Raw genomic sequence first — 24320 nt, forward strand, 5'->3', positions numbered from 1 at the left:
GATCTATCGAACTAATTAAAAATGCAAATTTCTTCTCCTCGACTACCGCTAGCGTTTAAGGTGTGAAAATCGGTTTCGAGATATGCAGATAGTGTTCGGGTCCACACAACAACAAAAGTACTAAATCATAATTAACCACAAACACAAATAATCGGGACAATCGACTGTAATTATCTCAGTAATTTGGTTAGATTTATTGCAATAGTTATGTTGCAAATGAATTTTGATTTAAAAGTTTAATTAGTCATTTGTTTCACTTGAGGCAAGCAGTTATAGTCATTATGGTTATGCTATCTATAAGATGTGACGTGCGTGGGAAGACCAGCAATGAGCTGTGGGCGTGGGGCTAGTTTCAGTTTCAATTGACGGTTATAGGTAAGATGGGAGGGAAATTCCTTAACTCGATGAGACACAAATAACACCCACGATGTTCCAAGTGAAGGTTGGATAGACTTATCTGCACAACTAAGGCTCTGCCAAATAAAGGGAGGAAGAAAATTTAAACTAAATGCTTCGGCATTATCAGAAAAAAATATATAAGCTCCCTTGTTCACTACCATGACGACACTACTGCCTTACCATTGGAAGATCCGTTTGGGAACAAATTGTTATACTACTAAAGAGCGTGGTAGTAATGGACAATGCGAGCCACCTTAGTTCTAGATTGACACAAAAAAGTAGTCAAACTTAAAGGAAAATTGCATCTCTTTGAAACATATGTATTAACCAAAACTACAAACTTGAATTCTTCTGTGGCAGATTTAATCGAGACAGAGTTGCAAAATGCTATTTTTGACACGGTGCATACTTTATATACCTAGTGTTGTGATGTATATGTTTTTCGTTGACAAGGTATTTTATTTTATATACCTAATATATATACCAATTTTATGCGGGGCAATCAAAATATGAAAAAAAAAACACGTTACCTCAATTTCTGCCTAAAATATGCAAAATTTGAACAGGAATTTCCTAAGAAAGTGACGTTGATTTTAACCAAGGATTCCAAAAATATCACAATATACAGGGTGATTAGTTTAAAATAACAAAATTGTTGTCGGGGGGGGGGGGGGTGACATTTGGGACACCCTGTATCAACAAAATTATAATATTTTAAATTTTCAGGAGAGTCCAAGAAACTTTTTTTCGTATCTCCCATGGGTTTGCAGATAGTATAAGGAGTCGTTTTTTTTTGCACACTGTGTACACTGTTGCTCTTTGTGCCGTATTGTTGTAGTAAAATAATCCATACAAATCCTAACAAAAACGCTTTTTTGTAAATTTTGTATAGTATGTATAGTATCATAGTATCATATTAAACAGGCAGAGAAGTATAGGTAATGAGGTATAGAATAATACTGTAAATTTTGATCTTAATCACCTATTTAAAGTGGCGGTTAAAAAATTATCCGAAAAAAGCGTGTGGTGTCTTAACGGCAATATTTACATTAAATGCCGTGGTGAAGTATATCGTGTTCAGGATGAGGACGACATATACCAAATCACCGACCAAATCAAGGAATAACTGTATGTAGCTACTTTTCACTTCACTTCACAGCTATTTTTTTTTCCAACTTTACAGAAATTAATTGTGAATCAAATTATAACAGCTTACTTTTTTTCTTCGTTATTAATCTTAGTGATAAGCAATGTTAACCTCACATTTCCCAGTTTGTTAGTAAATTCTTTACCACCATGAGATTAGTCAATTATGATATACTTTTCGAAGAATAGTTTTTGTATCTTGTAATTTAGGTATGTCACATATGCCACATGTACGATACAGGCTTTTTTTCAGTATTTATATGTTTCTGTATAATACACGAACTTCAAATTAACTTTAGGTTACATGCAGCACCAACTTTATTGGTTTTGTTACCCTCGTACTTTTCACTGCTTGTTTGAATTTGATAACTATTTCCTTCCTTCCTAACCTTCCCTCCTTTAGTTCTCAATGGATCTTAATTTTTGTGCCGCACATGTTAATGTAAGGTCCTTGCTAGCCAATTTTGACTCTTTTCTAAGCCAATTATTGAGAAACAATTATGACATCATTGGCGTATCTGAAACGTGGCTGGGTGCGGGGGTTGATCGGATGGTAGGCATTCCGAATTATAATTTTCTGCATCACAATCATCTGGAGTGTACGTTAAAAATAATTTAAGGTGTGAAGTTTTGGCCTCTGCTTGTCTTGAGCATATTGAATACATATGGGTTAAAGTACTGTTAAATAATCGAATCTTTATGGTGGGTACTGTTTACAGGCCACCTAATACTACCGTATCACAATTTTTTAATACCCTTGAGGAATCCTTGTTTAATAGATACTCAGACTATAATAACTTAATAAGCTTTGGTGACTTCAATGTCAATATGCTTAATTTAAATACTGATCTTGGAACTAGATGTGAACTGTGTTTTCTACTTTGAATATGGACCAATATGTACAAGAACCTACCCGCATTGCATTACATTCTATGTCGCTGTTAGATTTAATATTTACCAACGTAAAAAACGTGTCTGATGTAGGGGTTGTTGACAATAACATCGCTGATCACTTTTTAATATACATAAAATTTAGTCTAGACTTGCCAGATAATGAACCTGTAAGTCTTTATTATAGATCATTAAAAACCATTAATCTTCAGGAGTTTAAGAGGGATCTACTAGATTTACCGTTAAATAACTTACTTTATTTTTGTGACATTGAAGAAAATCTAAACCTCCTAAACACTTGCATATTGGAACTATTTAATAAGCACGCGTCGTTAAAACGCTTTAGGAAGAATAAAAACTATAACTATGCGCCTTGGATAACAAAAGCTGAGAAATAAAGCGCTAAAAAAATTTAAACTTCCAGCACATTACGAGTATTACAAACAATTACGTAATTATACAAATTCGGCCATTAGATCAGAGAAAAAAGCTTATTTAAAAACTAAGTTTTGTTATGGTAATGCCAAAGAGAAATGGAACGAACTAAGGAAACTTAATGTTGTAAAACGTAACAGGGGTCCTTTGCCAAATCACTTAGATAATGTTGATCAAATTAATAATTTCTTTATAAACAGTGTGGAAAATAATGATAGCCCCAATCAAGAAGTGATCACTTTGACTTTGTATTGTCCACGGAAGATGAGATTCTCAACATTCTGAAAAATATAAAATCTAAAGCTGCGGGCCATGATGATATAAATATATCATTAATACTTCTTTGCTGTCCATATATTGCCCCATACATTACGCATATAATAAATGAGTGTATGTTAAATTCGTATTTTCCGTCAACATGGAAGCTGGCACAAGTCATCCTCTTACCGAAAATAAACAATCAAAGCGAATTTAGTCACCTGCGGTCAATTAGCATATTGCCTGTTCTATCTAAAGTACTTGAAAGAATTATGAACGATCAAATGGTAAACTTTTAAATTTTAATCATATTCTACCAGAGAAACAGTCTGGTTTTAGACCTAATCATAGTTGTGAGAGTGCCATGCTGGACATTACTGATGTCATTTTTAGAGCGACTGACGATGGAAAGATAACGGCTTTAATATTGTTGGATTTCAGTAAGGCATTTGATATGATAAATCATTCAATTCTCTTGGCCATTCTCCATTACGTTGGTTTCTCCGAAGGTGCTCGAAAGTTTCTGTGTTCCTTTTTGTCAGGTTGGACACAACGGGTTGTCTACAATCAGCAGCAGTCATCGTTCCTAGGAGTTCGCATGGCTGTTCCACAGGGCAGCATTCTTGGTCCCTCGTTGTACACTATTTTTACTTTTAACTTCGTTGGAGCCCTCCACTAATGCAACTGTCATTTTTATGCGGATGACACTCAAATTTACTACTCATTTTTTCCTCAAGAAATAGCTACCGCGGAGGATGTCATCAATACTGATTTATCAAATTTTTTTAACATTGCAACAGATTACCTCCTAAAGCTTAACCCTAATAAATATTCAGTAATACTCTTTGGAAATGATATTCATTTAACCCATGCAAAGTATAACATAACAATTAAACTTAATAACATAAAATTGCCACTCTCTGAGTCATGCAAAAGCTTGTTTCTCACTCTTGATTCGTAGTTGCGGTTCAGGGAATATATTACTAATAAACTAAGGGTATCCTATGCTAATTTAAAATTAATTTATGGCAGTAGACATGTACTTTGTCAGGGAACTCGTAAGTTGCTGTGTGAATCACTTGTTCTGTCACAATTCAATCACTGCAGTGCTGTGTACGGACCGTGCCTGGATGCGTCCGATCGTTACCGTGTCCAGAAGGTTAAAAACTCCTCTCTAAGGCTAATTTATGGGCTAAGGAGGAAAGATCATATCTCCCCGTACCTTGCTGCGTCGGGTTGGCTTAATATGCACCTTCGATGCAAATTACGAATGAGTTCTCTTTATTTCAACCTTCTTAAAACAAAATTACCTTTTTATCTTTACAGAAAAATTACTGTTAACATATCAATACGCAATTTGAATCTGCGTGGAAGACACCGACTAGTTATACCCCGTCACCGCAAAGAATTATTTAAAAGATCATATTCCTATAATATAGCCATTTGCATTAACACTATTACTAATTTTAATATTAATCAGTCCAATTCAACGTTTAGGAATAATTTCAAAAAGCAGTTGTTACGTACGTACGTAATATTAAGCTCTTCAAAACAAAACATGTGCCCCTTTCCTTTCCTTTCCTTTCCTTTCTCCCTCCATTTCTTCTCTTTTCTTTTCTTTAGAATTATGTATGGCGCTTTCAAATAAATTCTATGAAATTTTTTATTATTATATTTTCGCTGTTAAATTGAGACCTGAACAGTATCTAGAACTTCTAGATGGCTGCTCTAACAAGGCCTATTGTTGACCATTATTTCACTTATTTAACTTTGGTTATGTAATTAGTTCTATGTAACTTTGATGGTTATAACAATAAATGTATTATTATTATTATTATTAATCTCTATTTAACTTATCAATATTGTAACAAACCCACAATAAATATCGATAAAACAAAATTTATAATATTTAAACCAAAATATAATCAGATCCAAAATTTAAAAATTATAATTAATAATAAAAAATCCAAGATGTTCAGTACTTTTAATTGATCAGAAATTAAATGACCATATTGAATATATTTATTTAAAAACTATGCCAATGATTCCAATAATGTATCGATGTAGAAACTACCTCACTAATAAAACGAAATATAGTGTCTATATAGCTTTTCATATTGGAGTTAATAACCCCTTTCAGGGTTAGCTATGCAGACATACAATAAGGTTCCAGAAAACTTACGGATTATTAAAAACTTTAAACAATTCTTGAGCAAATTAAAATATGTATATATTAGATAACATTTCGGAATAATGTCACTCAGATTTACGGTATTTTCAACTTAATGCAGCAGTCCTGTCGCGTAGCCAAAATGAAACTTGGTAAACGCCTATATAGCAGTTTTTCAATTTCCGACAGCACATTTTCGGCGTCCGCTATCAAAGCGGCCATAGGCTGGTATAAAACACGAGCTCCAGACCTGCAAATAAATAAATAAAAAAACGAGGGAAATTTAAATCACGATTCATCGAAATCCGGGACTAGATTTGGATGTAGATAAAAAAACAGTACAAAACTATTTCGCCCCCAGGCTGTTTTAATTCAAAATCGATCCGGATTAACTGCGTTGGGTTTTTTGTTACGGGTTAACCGATCTTTAGTGAACGCATTAGTTCAAATCGAAATAAAATTCGCCTCGAAAATAACGCACCACTAGAATTTAGGTCAATTTCAAAGCAAATTTTCTGGCGAACTGCAGAATCGATTTGGATACATATTTTTTTTAACTAGCTCAGTAGTTATGAAAAATAATATTATTTAAATTTAAGTTTTAGGTATATACAAGTATACTGGGGAAACAGAAACGGAAAAGGAGAAAAGTTATAAATAGATACGAATTTGTTTATGTTAACAAATATAATATACTAATGTATAAAATATTGTAAATAAATAATTTGCATTAGTAAAACAACATAATTGTTATTGTAAAAATTATTTTCAGTGATTGTATTGATGATATAATAATTTTCGACGATGTAGAATACAAATTTAATCCATTGGGTGGAAAAAGTTGGGCGAAAAACGAAAAAACAAAGATTCCATTCTTTATTCAGGTTCAATCGGGAAAATATAAATATTTCTTTAAAATTTCTTGGAAACGACTCTTCTGATGAAGATTTTTAATTTTAAATGGAGAATAAAATTTTATATAAAAATATATTCAGCTAAATATTTTTAATACGATTGTTTGCGTGATTTGCCTCAATAACAAATTTAGCACAAAAAAAAAGGAAATACTCTTTAACCAGAACAGCAGACGAAGCCCGAAGCTCAGTCATTTCGTTTTCTGTGTTAATAAAGGTTTTTAAAAAGACTCTCCCGAATTCGAAACATTTAAGTAACTCTAACTTTCATAATATTTTTTGTCATTCTGAATAATTTTCTGGACATGTGAATATTGAAACCTTGGACTGACCTCCACGCAGTCCAGTTCAATAGAACATCAGGCATAGATCAAACGCCTGGTGCAAAGTATATGCGGTATACGAGTATGTGGTAGGGAAGTAAACACTCTACATTGCCTTTTTATTTGTTCAAAGTCTATGAATTTGTTTTATTTTTTTTTGTAATGTAGTGTAATTATTACGTTTGATATATAATTCCGTATTTCATTTAATAAGTGAGATAAAGACGAGAACGACAAATCAAACTCTGAGAAAAGACAGTGCTATGCAGTGCTTGGACATACACCGCTGAATATGCCTAAAACTTAAATTTAAATAAAAATGTTTTTTGTAAGGCAAGCTCTGAAGATTTGATCTGCAATTAAGAAAGATATATCCAAATCGAATAAACAGTTGGTGAGAAAATCAACTTGGAAATTAACCCAAATTTTAGTGGTGCGGTAATTTTGATGCGAAGTGTATTCAAAAATGAATTTGACGTCTCTTGCATCATATTTTATGTTAACCTCAATTTTAAAAAAAGAAGAAAACATAACACCAACCAAATAAATTTAAATTTAAAGTTGCATTAAACATAATTCATAACAACCTAATAAGATTCAGACCTCAGTAGGAGCCACAATTGCTCTTGCAAATTTTGTTAAATCCAGGCCCAAAGGACGATTATAAAAACGATGAAATATGGCATTCTTTTTGGTTCATCCTATAGCATTTCTAGTTAAATAAATTGATACTTCAGTTCTATATACCGCAGATGTAGAAGCATGACGCGTGCTGTAAGCTGCGAATTGTGACATATCAATTCCACTGTTTTCTTGGGTTAATTTAATCCATTTACTAATACGTTTACTGGATGTATCGGCTTCTTATAGGTTATAATTAAGTAATCTGCACCTGTGGGTCTGTTTTCTTTAATCTTTTCAATATAAGCCTTAATAACAGAAGCCATGACATTGGGTTTTCTTTGAAGTACAGTATAACTATAAATGGCTGAAAGTTTTTACAATATGAGGTTTTTATCTCTAGTTTGTTATCAGAGTAAACAATATTTGATATTTTTATTTTAGATAATTTTTGTATTCTGTGGCCGGCGATTAAGGCTCACAAAGTAACTAATTTTGGTGTTAAATTAAAACCGTTACCTTTTCTAATGGATGAAAAGATGATAAAAAATTTAGATTTTATTTGGTTTGAAAAACAAAGGTTCTGTTAGTAATAATTTCTGATAGATAGGGTTCCATGGTGGTGTTTTACAACTCGGTAGAATTACAATTCCTCTCGCTTTATCATTAATAATTTTTCTTACATCTTGTGTTATTAAATAAAACGGCGGGAATGGGTAAAATATTTCGTTTTTTGCAAATAGGTTTATGTTTTTGTAAAGCTGAAAAAATTTTCACATTAGAGACTTTTTAAATAGACCAAGTCATATCGAATCGCGGGATAATCCGCTACTAATCTGCCTAATAATTTTACTTTATTGTTTTTAATGGTTTCAATGATAACTGGTACAAGAGACACCTTTTTTTCCTTTGGTAATAATAGTAATAATCGTTGGAAATTAAAAAGGAACCCCAAATACCGACACTGATGGGAGGGCAGAAAAAAGCTCTTTTCGGCATTTATGATAAAGCCCAAAGACTGTGGAGTAAAGAATTGATATTTGTTCCCCTCTTCGTTTGTTCTACTAATTATAATCAGAACATTCAGATATGATATACAGACGATATATCATGTTCTGAGTTATTTTATTACTATTCTCATTATTTTTGTGAATACAAAAGGGCTCGCGCAAACACCAAAGGGTAGACAATTGAATATGAATATATAATACTTGTCAAATATTTTTTGTATTTATAATGGATCGGAAATTAATCATATGCATCCTTCAAATCCAATGTAAAAAACAATTCTTATATACTAATTGTAACACAGTTATATAATCCTCCATTTTAAAATGAGGATCAAGGAAACAATACCACTTCTTTAAATTCTTTCCTGATTCCTGATGATTCCTGATTCACTGTGAGTGAAATTTATAACAGGTTTCAGTAGTTGGATTGGCTTCTGGTTAACAGGTATTTTGTTTCCAGAAATGCCAGAATGTTGGAATTTTTAGTAACTTATGACCAGTGGTCTAAGTAATAAAACGTACGACCCGCATGTTGTGTAGAAGCTACCTGAGCTAACGACGATTCGGACGTTTTTGGTATAGATACTTCCTCACTTCTTCGTGTTCCTTCTTGTACGAGACTTCGTTGAGGATCGACTGACCCCAAAAAAAAACTTATATTTTTTATCTAATGTGGGTAACGTGTTGTTGAAGACGATAAACCAGCTACATCGAATGACTGAGTGGGTACATTCTTCGCTGGTTGTGGGGCTTCTTTTTTAGTGAGGCTATTAATTTCTTTGCCTCTTTAGAAATCATAACCTTCTCACGAAAGTGCAACTCCAAACAATAGAGATTCTAGTGGGCAGGCATCTAATACATCTCGTATGGAAGGGTCCAGAGGTGGAACAATTAGGTATCTGCGATGACTCGAAATAGACTGAAGGATACCTGCAATTACTTTTACAGTAAAAGTAAAAAGTAATTCAAACTGCTAACCTTAAATTTAACCGATTGAACGATTTGTTTTCAATATACACGGTGTCAAGTTAACTTCTAAGTTATCACACTTTTTCACACAGTTCCTGTACAGTTTTTAGCAGAGAACTCGAAGTAACGTGTTAACCTTTGATCCCACTATTTATTCCGATGATCGGCTATGGACTTGAATTTAATTTTTTGTAGTTAGCTTGGTAATTTTGTCTCTTGTAAAACTTTAATTTGTAGAGCTTCTTTTGCTAGATATTTTTGTTATTTGATCCTGTTTTACAACTTCATAACAATTATCAGAATGATTGAAGAAAAGAACACAACGTTTCTTACTGTGATTGCTGTTGGTACAAAAATTTGTTGTGTCCCTAGTATTGTTCTAGCTGTAATTCTAATAGTGCGTATACATTTGCGCCCTGCGCGCCGAATGCATCGATTGATCTAGATTGACACAGGTTAGCTCAACGCTCCCTTTTGAAAAACCTTTGAATACGCTTCTCCATGCCTATCAGAGTGAGTACACTTCTCTTGTGGTATCCACCGCATAAGAATAATTAAAAACAAACACTTAAAGGAGTTAAAACTAACTAATTTTAGGGGAATTTAAATGCAGCGTTACCTCGCTGCGATTTTTTTTAAAGATCGGGATGCCACCAACTTGTTCTTTGTCTTCTTTCCAAACTGGGCAATAAGAGAGCTGCAGTATTCATGACTAGTAGTTCGTAGCGCGCGACAGAGACATGGCAAAAACTGAACTTTGAGGGTGTTTTATGGATTGTAGGACGTTCGTTGAAATAATACTGCAACAAACAGCGCATACACTGATGTACACGCACCTTAAGTGTTAATGAATTCAGCTTGTATAAGTTTGAAACCAACAGTTACCGGTTGTATTTTTATTAACTTATTACATGTTTCAAGTTGTTCTTTAAATTTGAGAAAAGCTTCAGCTCTTTTGTCATCTGCCATTGTAAACGTTATTGTAATTCAAAAAAGTGCAAGTTCTTTTCTACAAAGCTTACTTACGTGTCTCGTAACACTATTGCCCCTGCCCAATAAAACTTAAGGTGATTTCGGAATTATACTTGCATACTTTGTATACTAAAAGTAACCGGACAATCAATTGAAATCTGCTATGGACTCAGAACCTTAATTTTCAGTTGTTTATTGCTAACTCTGCCTAGTAAAATTGTTCCGGAGTCTTAATGCATTGCCAGAATTTGGATGGAAACAATACGAATGCATAAACAAAATGGATAAATTGATGTTATATGAAGCGGCCGAATTTGAAATTGCTGCAATGTCGTTCAATACAGATGGAATCGTGGCTATTAATAAGCCAATAATAAGGGAGAGGTAAATAATCCAAGATAATAGGTCCTGTCCATAATGTGATCTTGAAGAATCTCTCAATTTTGGTTAGTTCTTTTAGATTTTCTGTAGTTTTCGATGATTTATCGCCTGGTGCGCTTTGCAAAATATTATCTCGGGATTTTCATTTCTCCACCAGAATATTTACTAAATACTTTAAGATTTATAAGGGTTTTTACGGAGTAACTTACACAAACCAAAGAATAAAAGTTTTATAATAAAGCTTTCGAGAACACTATAAAACCTTTTTATAAAACCAAAGGTTTTACAAGGCTTACAAGAAATTTGGTATTTACTGGTTTCTTATGAAACTTGTAACACCAGTGGTTTCTTATAAAACTATAAAAACTGTTGTAAAAGTTAAGTTTTTTAATAAGAACGATAACCAGGTCTTTCATTTTTTCGGAGTTAAATTCTATGTATTGAATGAATGTAATACTGGCTGTAGAGCCCAATAATCTGTACAATACATTCGGACAAACAAATTTAATAATTAATGGGATAGTTTATATCGGTAAATTCAACAAAAATATTTACCGGCAATATTTGAAAATCAGTGCCGACCGAAATACGTTTTAATTCCGCGCAAATTGGTTGTTCAATAAATTCGCGTTTGACCGGGTATAATTAGGTTAAAATTGGAGCGTCGGTATTATATAGCTTTTAGTTTGAAATTGGTTGATATCACTTACGCTTGGAGAGGATTGTCAAATTAGCATTTTTTTCCTTGTTTTTCATATCCTTCGCGTGGGAAGGCTGTTGGGGACAAGCAGTACAAAGTAACACCTCAATTGTTTCTCAAAATGTAAAATTTAACAGACATTTTGATTTGTACTACGGCTGACTGCTTTACGTGAATTTTATTTTTATTTATACTTTTACTGTTTACTGTGCAACCTTTACACTGGAAACTGCATTTTTGGATTATAAGCGAGCATTTGAAACAATAAATAGACAATTACTATCGCTTAAACTAAAAAAAAAGAACTAGGACGAATAATATTAATCTGGTTTAAAGACTTCCTCATCGACCGAATACAAGTGAGAGAGTATGCTTTTTCAAAGTATATCGTTTTGACTTTTGATGGCAATTATCGAAATTGTTGCGGTCTTCACATAATGTTCTGCGGTTACGTGAAAACACATAATAAAATCTGGTGGAATTCTGGAGTAAAATAAACACGTATATTTGAGAAAACCAAGGATACACTTGAGAGGAGCAGTATTCGGAACCCAACGCTGCCCCACGACAATCAAAACAAAAATAAACACTCTTTGAGTCGGCCTGCCGGGTCCGGATTCAAAAACGATGATGATGATGATGATGATGATGACCGTTTTAACCCCCCACCCCCCCCGCACAATTCAAGGAACTTCCATCGACTATCGCGGGCGCACTACAAAAGAAATTTTCTAGGATAATAAAACGCCTGGCCAGCCGAGGCAGATCATCAGTACCGGATTTTAAAGTGTTTACATAGGTATATAAAATCACAGTCCTACTAATAAAAAACACACTGAAATATATGCTGTCTCTCTTATTTCTCTCTCTTATTATTCACCATTACGTTCTTAATTTAAGAAGTAGGAGTATATTTTCTGCTCTTACATTTGATTTTACTTTGCGCCAAGACAGTATGCCCCATCTGTTCAGCTAAAGTATCGGATACATATTGTTTATATTCTTTTGTTTAAGTTTGCGTTATTTATTAAATTAAATTATTTTTTAAAAGAAACCAGTTTTCAAAAAGTTGTATAGTTGTATCTTCATTATACTCCAAACACTAGAGCCCTTAATATTATTCACAGACCACAGCAAACAGTATGGAATAAATCCCTCTTTTGATCCAATATGAATTATGGTTTTCCTTTGTTTGAAAATGTTTTTGTCTGACGGTTTTTACTGAAATCAGCCGATCATTTCAGTACTGTAGTGTTTAATTTCTTAACTGTAATTAAATGTGCGAAATCTGTGCGATTCCATTACCACTTGTTTTTTATCGAGGTATTTAAATCCCATTTGCAAATAATTTTAGCTTCTTCCCAGTTTATCCAAAGTAGGAAGAATCCGGCTTTAATAAAATATCTTGTTCATTCAATAATTCGTTGTTAAGAATATCGTTTATAGATGATTTTGGCGTTTTTGTAAGTAGTAGATATTGAAAGGCACTGATGCCAGCCAAATCAGCCGATAAGTGGTCGACATCTTCTTGTCCCGTGTCTTGTCCCTTATCTATGAATAAATTATTGGCTGATGAGTTTACCTATTAACAATAGGTATGACTGACATAATTACTTTTTGCCAAGTGGAATACTTTGAGACACACTTTATCACACGAGGCCTGCAAATAATGTTGCAGAGTTAACAAAGATACTAACTTAGAACTTAATAATTTATATGAGTCTTTGAGTAACTACTATTTACAGTTAAACAAAACAAACAAACAAAACAAAAATAATGTTTCTAAGATATTGCAAACGCAACTAATAATTTCAATGTAAAAATTAACAATGGAGTTAGCGAAATTGTGCAAAAATTTAAGAATTTAGGTTGCATTGTTGATGTGAAATATTCATTTTCTAAACATTGTAAGTACACAAGAAATAAAATGTCAAAGAAGTGAATTTGTTAGGAGCATAAAATCTTAGTCTTTATTTACAAAACAATAGTGGCAGCACATTTGAATTTCTGTTCAACTTTTTTGTTTCTAATAAATAAATCAGAAAAAAACAAAATATAGCTTTAAGTGTCATATTAAATTCTGACAGCTACACTATACGAGTTGATATATTCAATTATGCAAATCTGTTAGAGATAAAATAAATTATAACCTTTAAGACTTTAATTTTTATTTATAAAATGTTACTCGGCTTAGTTCCCAAACATTTAATAAATAATTGAACAATGGTAAGAGGCAATCCCACTAAGTCGAGACATTACTTTTACCTATACAAAATAAATACTATCAATGAAATCTAGGGTTTCAAAAAACATAAGTTGCCTGATTATATTAATGAATGTATACACTTACATATATTTAAGCAATGTGTCGAGGAAAAAATACCTATTTAGGTTTCAGAAGACCTAAATTTTGAGTTTCTCATGTCGTTGTTAGTCAGAGTTTTTATGTTACCATGCTCATGCCTAACCCAGTTCTAGTTGTGAGTTTCTTTGTGGGCCATTGGGCCTTGGAATAGAGTCGGCAGTGTGGAGAGCTTTCAATTCCGGCCATGCCATAGTGTATACTACTAGGCTTATTGAATATCTATCTCTGGGGGCAATGCACAATAGGTTTGGAATAGTTAAATAAGAACAAACGTTGTTCAGATTTTCACATAAATATATTTAAATGACAGCTGTGCCTTTATCAGCATTTGATAAAGGCACGGTGTTGCCGAAACAGCTGTCGTTTAAATATATTTATGTGAAAATCTGAACAACGTGTGTTCTTATTTAACTATTTTAAATGGATATATATATATATATATATATATATATATATATATATATATATATATATATATATATATATATATATATATATATATATATATATATATATTTTTTTTTTTTTTCACGTATTGATTGACGGATGGAAAAATGTGATGACACTATATTCCGGGACTACATCCGTTTGCTTGTTGAACTCCGACTGGAATCCTGCAGACGTCTCGCCAAAATCCCACTTGCCATCTTCAATGCTCGCGCTCCGAGTGTTCGAAGTGTTATCGGAGCGCGAGCATTGAAGATGCCAAGTGAGATTTTGGTGAAACGTCTGCAGGATTCCAGTCGGATGCAGGATTCCAGTCGGATGCAGGATTTCAACGAGCGAACGGATGATATCCCGGAATATAGTGTCATCATATATATATATATATATATATATATATATATATATATATATATATATATATATATATATATATATATATATATATATATATATATATATATATATATATATATATATATATATATATAAGCAGCTTACGATGGCATGTATAAAATAAATATCATGCTATCTTTTATTTTTATGTATTCATGTCCTCAACGAAGGTTCAAGAAAGCAATTTAGAAATATTAGAAATGAGCTTAGGGGCTGCCAGCCCTGCTGTAATGATAAGACATGGTGTGCCGCCTATAAGGCGGCATACGAGCGCAAAGGGTTGCAAACGAATCCGCAGGGCCCTTGGCAGACCCGAACTGATGGTTGGAGGCACCTGCTATAGTCAGCCAAAATTAGTTAATAAGTAAAGGCAAATGCTTAAAAACTTTTGTAAATTCATTTCTTTTTTATTTTTGTTGCAGCATCAAAATTTGTTAAAACTAGTTAATAAAAAATGTTCTCATATGATTGGCTCTTTAATGGTGACACTGTATATCGAACCAATTTGTAGAAATTGTCGTCAAAGTTAAAATAAGCCATAGTTAGTATGAATTTGTATTTATGCAAAAGAAATATGTGCCCAAAGCTGATGTAACGCATTTAAAAAGAAAACTTCAAAAGTGAATAAATAAATTCGGAAGCAGGTTGTTTGATATGAACAAACAACCCTTGGCACTCTTTGATGCGTGTAAATCTTTAGCAATATTCCGAACCGCTGCCAATTCAAACCAACATCGATTTTATCTCCAACCCTACGTTTTAATTTCGAGACGCAAACAGAGTTACTGGGTGTGTTTACACTCAATTTGCAAGTTCATTTTACAACAACATGGCTTTCTGTGGCCACAGGGAAGGGCTCACTTTTTTAGAGTTGTCCTCAATATAAGTATATATTTTATTGTAAAGCACCTAAATTATTTTTGTTTTTAAAATTTTTTAAAATAATTTAGGTAAAAATTACACTCTCCAGAATTCTACAGTGCAAAGTGCGTTATAAACTTCTAAGATTTTTGAGGAAATTTAAGGAGAATCTGCTTAAATATTAAGACATGGGACCCGCAAAATTACATGTTCAAGTAATTTTTTTGTTACATTTTCGTCCAATATTACAATTTTTACATTACAAAATTTGGGAGGCTGGGAGTTTTAATGATGGAATACTCAATTGTTTGCGTAAATCTGTGTTTCAGTGACAGTGTATCTATCGCTATCTATAAGTGGATGAAGGTGGTTTCAGCAAACCTATTGTGTACTGAAGTGGCTTTTACTTGATGAAAATCCATTTAAAATAGTTAAATAAGAACACACGTTGTTCAGATTTTCACATAAATATATTTAAACGACAGCTGTTTCGGCAACACCGTGCCTTTATCAAATGCTGATAAAGGCACAGCTGTCATTTAAATATATTTATGTGAAAATCTGAACAACGTTTGTTCTTATTTAACTATTCCAAACCTATTGTGCATTGCCCCCAGAGATAGATATTCAATAAGCCTAGTAGTATACACTATGGCATGGCCGGAATTGAAAGCTCTCCACACTGCCGACTCTATTCCAAGGCCCAATGGCCCACAAAGAAACTCACAACTAGAACTGGGTTAGGCATGAGCATGGTAACATAAAAACTCTGACTAACAACGACATGAGAAACTCAAAATTTAGGTCTTCTGAAACCTAAATAGGTATTTTTTCCTCGACACATTGCTTAAATATATTTAAGTGTATACATTCATTAATATAATCAGGCAACTTATGTTTTTTGAAACCCTAGATTTCATTGATAGTATTTATTTTGTATAGGTAAAAGTAATGTCTCGACTTAGTGGGATTGTCTCTTACCATTGTTCAATTATTTATTAAATGTTTGGGAACTAAGCCGAGTAACATTGTATAAATAAAAATTAAAGTCTTAAAGGTTATAATTTATTTTATCTCTAACAGATTTGCATAATTGAATATATCAACTCGTATAGTGTAGCTGTCAGAATTTAATATGAGACTTAAAGCTATATTTTGTTTTTTTCTGATTTATTTATTAGAAACAAAAAAGTTGAACAGAAATTCAAATGTGCTGCCACTATTGTTTTGTAAATAAAGACTAAGATTTTATGCTCCTAACAAATTCACTTTATATATATATATATATATATATATATATATATATATATATATATATATATATATATATATATATATATATATATATATATATATATATATATATATATATATATATATATATATATATATATATATATATATATATATATATATATATATGTATATATATATATATGTATATATATATATATATATATATATATATATATATATATATATATATATATATATATATATATATATATATATATATATATATATATATATATATATATATATATATATATATATATATATATATATATATATATAGAATATTACTCAGTTTAATAAGTAACACGATTGGATAAAGTTCGGTGACGATACATTTTATATTGACGCGTCTGAAAATGATTTTTTCACTCTCTTTTTTATCAATGAGCTAATAATAAAAATAGTGGAACAAACAAATAACTAGGCATAAAATAGCACAGAAGAGGTTGTCAAAACGTGGGCACATGCTACAGTAGAAGAGTTTACCGTATTTATTGGGGTTGTCCTAAATATGGGTAGGAAATCTTATCTAATTTCAGGGAGTTTTGGTCACAACATTCTAAGGCCAAAATAATTTGTTTTAGCAGCATATTTAGAGGACGACGATTTTTACACATTTTTGGATGCTCCACTTGCTCCATCTCTCTTAGGGCTCGAACTCAGAAAGTCAGTCACTATTTAGATTATTTGGACAAGCAATTCAAAGAACACTTTGTTCCGTCAAGACGAATCTGTTATTGGATTTAAGGGTACAATTAGTTTTTTAATTTACAATTCTAACAAGCCTACAAAATGGGGGATACGAATTTATGTAGGTAATGGCGGATGCCAACACCGGATATGTTTATTCATTTTTTCCGTACTAAAGAAGCTTCACATCGGAAGATTTAGTGAGGCCTGATTTACCTATAAGCACAAGGATAGTGTTACATCTGTGTCAAAAATTATTGGACAATAACATTTTTATACCGATAGATACTATACGAGCTTGTCACTTGCAGAAGAATTGTTAAAACTAAATGTTCATTTGATATTTACTACTCAAATCAACCTCATATTTATACCTGATTCTAAGGTAACTTGCAAGTTGTAAATAAGCCAAATGTAGCGGTTAATTACAATTAATTTATGAGAAGTGTCTATCGCACAGACTCTTATTCAGCGTCATACTGTTTCCTGAGGATGTCTTTAAAATGGTGGCGAAAGTTATTTTTCTGGGGACTCGAAATGTTTAGTGTCAATGCATATTTATAATATAACATTTCACAACGGGGCCAAAACCAATGACCAATCAAATACCAATGGCGCATCTAAAGTTTGTTCGAGACTTGGTTGACGAGGTGACAAAAAAGTTTCGGCAGGGGTCTAAAATGTCTGGCAGACCATGATCTGTAGTTACAGAATAGCGGCTAAATGGTAAATTACATATTTTACGCCTAAATCATGGAATGAAAAAAGACTGTGAGGTACGTTCTAATCGTAAAGTACAAGGCGGGAGGAAACTAGATATATTTGTGACACTTGCACCCATACACATTGGTGACTGCTTCGAACGGTACCATACACTACAGCATTATAGGATGTAATTTTTTTATATCGTGTATGAATTTATTTAATAATAATGGTAGGGATTATGATAATAATAATAAAATATTTTTAAATAAATCCCATAGATTTATAAAACGATTTTTTTTATTAAAAAGAAATATGTAAAAAAATCCGAGTAGAACCATAAGTAGATAAAATAATAGTCCGAATACAGTGTACTCGCGAAATGACATATAGACGAGTGCAAAGGGTTAATCCATCGCTCTCCTGTTTTATTATATATCCTGCCCAACGCAGTTTCGTAAAGTTTATTTCTTTACACAGTTCGTGGTTCTCTTTGTTCTGATTCTATAACTTTCTTCAATGACATTTAGCATTGTGTCACTGTGTCATATTTCACGTTACAATTGGTTCTTTGCTGATATGGTGGTTTTGCCTATTATGCCAATATCATCGGCAAAGGCTAATAAAACAGTTCCATGGTTAATTCTGAATCCAAACCGCCAAACTTTTTGCAAGATTCACAGTATTGCGGCATGGGGGCTATTATTCTTTGTAATAAAAAAACGAGGTTAATTTCTATTTTACCTATGCTTTTGAATACATAAAAATATTATTGTGTGTATAGTGTATAGGTAAAGCAGTCGTAGTCTACTAACGTTGTCTCAGCCCGTCATTTTCTGCTATAAACCTATAAAATAATAATAACATGCATATTTAATGAAGAATTTAATGAATAATTAATACCAATTACAAAATATTAAAAATCAACCAACAGAAGAAGAATCCGAGCATCGATAGAAATCTGAAAACAACCAAACAATCCAATGTAGAAGTCATCATCATACGAGACAATGTTCATGTCACTCTTTAGCTCCGCCCACTCAAACACTACATACGCAGCTACAGAGAATGCAAACCAATTTTAATTAAGCTTTAAAGAAACCAACAGGATGATTGGAGAAACATCATCAAGTTAGGTTCATCGACAACCGACGCAGGAGGAATCCAGAAAATTTGTAAATAGTATTACACTAGCCAAATTTTTTTTATTACAATTTTTTTAATGCTTTTAAAAAATATGAAATATTTGTTAAATTTTCAGTTGTTCCAAAAAGAGACAGCCAGTTTTATCCCCATAAAAAACTAGATGTTTATTGAGTACACAAAACTTAGACTTCAGGAAAATAGTGAACTAAAATTCTCTGTTAAAGTCACACTTGATAAAAATCGCTTCTTGAAAAATAAAGTAATGTAATAAATAATTGAGATAAATACATACTAAATACTACAGAGTAAACAAATATTCATTCGACTTGTTATTTTATTCACTAACCTTTAATATTAAAACGCAGGGAGAAAGAAGAAAAAGAAATTTTGATTAGTTCCAGTTAAATTGGTCAGTGATCCACACATACGCAAACCTGAAGTTAATGAATTCAATTCAATTATATTAGCCCCGGAGAAATCCGATTTCTGGGTATGACTGGTTTCACGTGTGCTATAAAATTACCAGCAGGGTTGAAATCCACCAGAAAGATAGGGTGCAAAAGTTAGATATCTGAGAAAATGTATAGTGGATAGATGGATAGATTTTCTATCGACTACGTTTCAGTGAGATACAGATTGTGCAGGTGCAGTTGAAATATATTTAATACTAAATATATAACATGAATAGTAAAAATTAACATACATTTCGACACTTATTATTCAACACGGTTCTAGATACTCAGATGTGATATTGAATGCTGAATTTAGAAAATAGTTAACTAAACTTCTCTGTTAAAGTCATATCTTATATTTTGTATTTTATTTTTAAACCTTCTAATAATAAAGTTATTACTTATAAAGATCGCTTTGTGAAAAATGTAAAATGTATAATATTTTAAAATACATACCTGGAAGGTTGCTCCCCCATCTTAAATTGAGACCCGGTTGGTATGTAAAACCAAAAAATCCATATAAACAACTGCTTAGCAACGCAAAGTAGGCAAATATTTTTTCGACTTCGTATTTTTAAAATCCAGGGTACACTTGATTTTCTGATTACAAACTTATATTTTATATTCTAATAAAGATGAGGATACTGATCAACAGATTAACAGCTACTGGAGTCGAACGGCGTACACTTTTTTCTTGCTTCCTTATGAAGGAATAAAAGACGATGCAAAAATACCGCCGCAGGATGAAAGGAAACTTTCCCAAGATATACGCTGACATTAAACAAAAGGTGCGCTTGTATTTATACAGCCCGAGAGGCTATTATATTGTCGTGCATATAGTGGATGTCGCCTCGGCAAAATCCCGGGGATCTTATTCGTTTCGGGTGGCGACGCGGAGGTTTTGAATACGTATTTTACATAAGGAGGGAGAATATAAACTTTTTAAAAATAAACAACGTCTTTTAAATAACGAGGGTCGCGGAAAGTTGTTTTCCGAAAATATTACGTTGACGTTAACGGTTTCGCATTTATATGTAAATCGATTTCGGAAGAAACTTCGACCGAAACAAAGCGTAACTTATTGCTATCGATTTCTTACGGTATGTAAGGTATGCCATTAATTTTAATGAGAAATTAAGTTACGATACTAAATATTTATAAAGATTCAAACTCACTCCAAAGTCAAGGTCTCAAAAATAATTTTTGAAAAGTTACGCTCGTTTCGCCCATCATCAGATCCATAAAAGATTTTTTAAAAAGAATAAAATCACTTTTAAATAATTTAATAAATTTAGCAACATATACACGTTCAGAGATGTCTATTCAAACGCACATGGACATAAATTGGAATGAGACGGAATCTATTTAATTTAACCGAGATCTAAAAAACGAATGTTCTCATTTTCATATATAGAAACCATTTAGCTACTAGACTAGAGATATGGAGGCCCTGCCTATGCCAATCGTACAGGAACTTTGAAACTACTATGAAAACATTTTTACGTCACCTTGTGGAATTCAACAACCAACATAGTCGCTGACAGATCGTCGATAAGTTTGGATACGGATAAGTTTTTACGAGTTAAGTGTGTGTAAATCGTTGTTCAGATAGAAAATGGCGCAAATTGCAGATTAATCGGTGAAGTGAAGACGCACGTATAGGCCATATGATGAAAATCATTCCCTTCTCTATGGAAATATGAATGAGGCCTGCGGCGCCTCGATTTTTATTGTAGTAGTGCCACTTTATAATCATTAACGCAATCAAGGAAAGGACGCTTTTTGGTTTGGTGATTTTTAATTTCGCTAGAAGATCAAGTTTTTTACTCTTTGGGCACGCATGTCAAAATGTCAATGAGTAGTGGAAGCCGATATCAGTGTCCTTATACTTGTACTCACCAAAATTTGATATTTTCTGAAATAATATACCCCTGATCTGGAAAAGTAATCTATCGGATCCTTGACTTTTATAAGAAATTTCTTGAGCTCATTGTTTGCTTTAAACGGTATAAACAAATTCCTACTCTTGAATAACTTTTCCAGTTGTAATGAAATATTTCCGAAGAAGTTCAAGCATTGCAATCTAAGTTTTGAAAGTTTTGATTTTATTCTATGATATAATAATTTGTATTTGTTTGGCAAAATTGTAAAATAAATTATATCTATCTAATCGTTGTCAATTCCTCATTAAATGTTTCCTTTGGAAGTGGAATGTTAAAAAACCAATTGCGCAAAGAATGAAAGAGGAAAATTTATGAGGGAGAGTTATAGGAAAATTGTATCAATGTCCAAATCAATGACGAAACCAATTAAACATTGTTGCAGGTGCAGAAAAACTGGATATATCCAACAATACTAGGAATTCGGGTCTGGTAATGAACGATAAGTTAAGATTGACAAAACATATTGAACGTTTCATGAAAAAAGCCTTTACTAATGTTAAACTTTAATTTATTAACTTTAAATTTGATGTGAAATGCATTCGGTGCATAAGCACTGTGTTCGGTTAATTAATGGGATAAGGAAATACGATTGGGGCGTGACTGCCAAAATGAAAGCTTTTGGATGAAAAATTTTGTTATAGCCTAACGTTTTATAATAATCTCTCTTAAAGGTTCAAAAAATAAAATTTTTGCATGATGTACATAATCCGGATTTAGGGCATGCATACCTTACCACCCGTGCACAGAACCGCACAATATCAAAGATCATTTGGTTACCAGATCTGCAGCTGTTATAATAAAGTGTCAAGTAGCTTAAAAGGTGTCAGTAGCTTTACATTTAAAAATGAAATTTGTCTCTTGTAGTCAGGTTTTTTTGTAAGCTTATTTAACTTACAGGGTTGCCATAAGGATTAAGAGTATAGGTTAAGTTATGAAGCTAAGCTTCAACTTTGCCCACTGTAATTTTATTGTTTATAACGCTTTCTACTCTAGTCACAACCAAAATTACATCGGCATTCTATATTACAATTCAATTACGACACAATGGATTTCATCGTAAGATATTGTTCTTGTGTCGCTCTCCACAAACCACACACAGCATAAACTGTCAACGGAGTCACGAATATTGCTTCAGCGGACAATATGAAAAACTTTTTTCTCCCCTGACTGCCAGGAGTGTCATCGTGGGAACATAAATTTTCTAATAAAGATAATTTTTTCATTTATTTACATGTTGTCTGTACAAGGATTGCTATAGATATAAGTAGGTCGTCCAATAAGTCCTTAGAAAATCCAAGAGTTGGCGATCGTAGTATTAAGTAGTACTCCTAACTAGTCCGCTGGAAGATGGATGCTGGGTTTGTTTGCTGGTGAGAATAAACGTAATCGGGTGGTCGACTCGGAAGTTATTGGGGCGCTTTTCCGTCGGAATCCTGATAAATTTCTGGGTCGATGAGACGTGGGCATATAGTGTAACAACACTTCGGAGGAAAATGAACAGCCAGAACAGTGGAAGAAAGCAAACAAAGACGGCTATTCAGCCGTAGACATAATATAACTCCACTGTTGTTTGAGATACTTGAGGAACATTGATTACTTGGGTAAGGAAACTCGACAAGAGGGGAGTGTTATGCGTCATTATTTGAATGGTGAGCAAAGTAATCAAGGAAAAACATCTTCATGGGAAGAAAAGATCTTGTTTTATAAATATAAAAAACGGATTCGCAAATTCGCAAAATTATGGAAATAAAGCTTCATTAATTACAACGTCCACCATATTCATCAGATTTGGCACCCAGTAAATATTTCTTGTTTCCAAGCTTGAAGAAATGGTTGGTGGAGAAAGGCTTACGTCTAACGATGAAGTAGTCGCCCACAAGGATTTTCAAAATCTTACTTTTTAGATTTCATAAAAAATAGAAGTACGTTTGCACAAGTCTATAGAGTTGAAATATTTTTCCTTTCTAAGGATTTATTTAGCGACCATCATGCTTATGATAATTCTAATCATTTAGTTTGTGAAGTTTCAGTACCTCTAGCAAATAATAAATTGTTTAAAAAATCCACCAACCGAGTTCTCCCCGCATGGTAAATTTCGTTTGTTGTTGTTTGAATGTATTTAGCGCTGGTAGTTGACGCAGAGTTTCGCGGTATTTGACAAAAACAAACGCTATTTAGTTCAAGGGTGAGGGTTGCTCGTTGCGACCGGAAACTGGATGCCGCTACTAGTCGAAATAACCCGCACACACTAAATTAAATTAAGCAACAAAGGCTACTCGGGCCGCTATAAGTCCGGGCCATCAACTTGATTAGCGCTGCAGCACAAAGAATGTGCATAGAGGCGTTCGCCGGCATAATGTTTATAAAAAGGAGTGGGCAGTTGTCTGAGCAAATATTATAAACGTAGAACAATTATCACGCTCTTACGAGGGTCGAATTACAAATTCCATTGCGTAGTCAGGGAACTAAATGGATAAATAAAAGCAGTAAATTTTAAATAAGTTTTCAAATCATACATAGATACATAATCAAGAGAGACAACATTGACGGACTGAGACAATGTTGCCAGTACAGAGATCGCGCGGGTTTTTTACCATAGGTAAATTAGAGATTTCACTCAAAATACGTTAACAAAATGTCTTGCTAATTTGCGTTAAACCTTACGGACAAAATAACAAATAATAATTTTTTTAATAATAGCGATATGGTTTGCAAGAAATGTCTTTTTTAATGTGAAAACGTTACAATATTTTGCCAAAGCGTTTTTTTAAGTGACAAGGTATTTTTGGATATTACTCTTAAAAAGATTATTATTGGTTTCTATTTTTCATAGAAA

The 24320-nt window shown here is 32.7% G+C and overlaps 1 protein-coding gene across 1 annotated transcript in view; it reads left to right on the forward strand.

The window, feature by feature from the left end:
- LOC132707604 (KH domain-containing, RNA-binding, signal transduction-associated protein 2-like) overlaps nt 1-24320 on the forward strand; it is a 284859-nt gene that overhangs the window by 53793 nt on the left and 206746 nt on the right. The window lies entirely within an intron of this gene.

This window comes from Cylas formicarius, unplaced genomic scaffold (assembly GCF_029955315.1).
Source record: "Cylas formicarius isolate icCylForm1 unplaced genomic scaffold, icCylForm1.1 PGA_scaffold_10__41_contigs__length_53128322, whole genome shotgun sequence".
Lineage (NCBI taxonomy): Eukaryota > Metazoa > Arthropoda > Insecta > Coleoptera > Brentidae > Cylas > Cylas formicarius.